The sequence below is a fragment of the Penaeus monodon genome, chromosome 20 (genome assembly GCF_015228065.2).
Source record: "Penaeus monodon isolate SGIC_2016 chromosome 20, NSTDA_Pmon_1, whole genome shotgun sequence".
Lineage (NCBI taxonomy): Eukaryota > Metazoa > Arthropoda > Malacostraca > Decapoda > Penaeidae > Penaeus > Penaeus monodon.
Window position 1 is genome coordinate 12,055,090 of NC_051405.1, and position 584 is coordinate 12,055,673.

Here is a 584-nt window from a genome sequence, read left to right on the forward strand (position 1 = left end):
ACATATACACACTAAAGATATACTAAAGATATATAAACGTGTTTATATAAGTGGACAAAATAAATACTGATGCAAGTGTACTTCGATATAAAACACAAGTAAAATTCCTTTAAGACTTTTTCTTGTTCAATTTCCTCAAAACCAAATCTCAAAGATTTTATCTAACAGAAGAGGTATATTTTATACAAAAGATATATAAACATGTGTTTATATAAGTGGACAGAATTAATAAATACTGATGCAAGTGTACTTCGATATAAAATAAAGTAATATTCCTTTAAGACTTTTTCTTGTTCAATTTCCTCAAAACTAAATCTCAACGATTTAATCTAACAGAAGAGGTATCGTCTATTATACACTATTCACCTTTCTTTTTCATAATTGTAGTAATGTTACTTACACTGATTTTTTTCAATCAATCACAGTAGTTTTACACATCAAATAAAACAGGAGAGGTGAAATCAAATCCTAGTACCCCCCCATTAGTGAGCTAGGGGCCCCGCGCGTCGTTAGGCATCGTAGGACCGTGTCTGGAGAAACGATTCCCGTCTGTTCTTCTCCTGTGACTAGCCCCATTCGCTCGT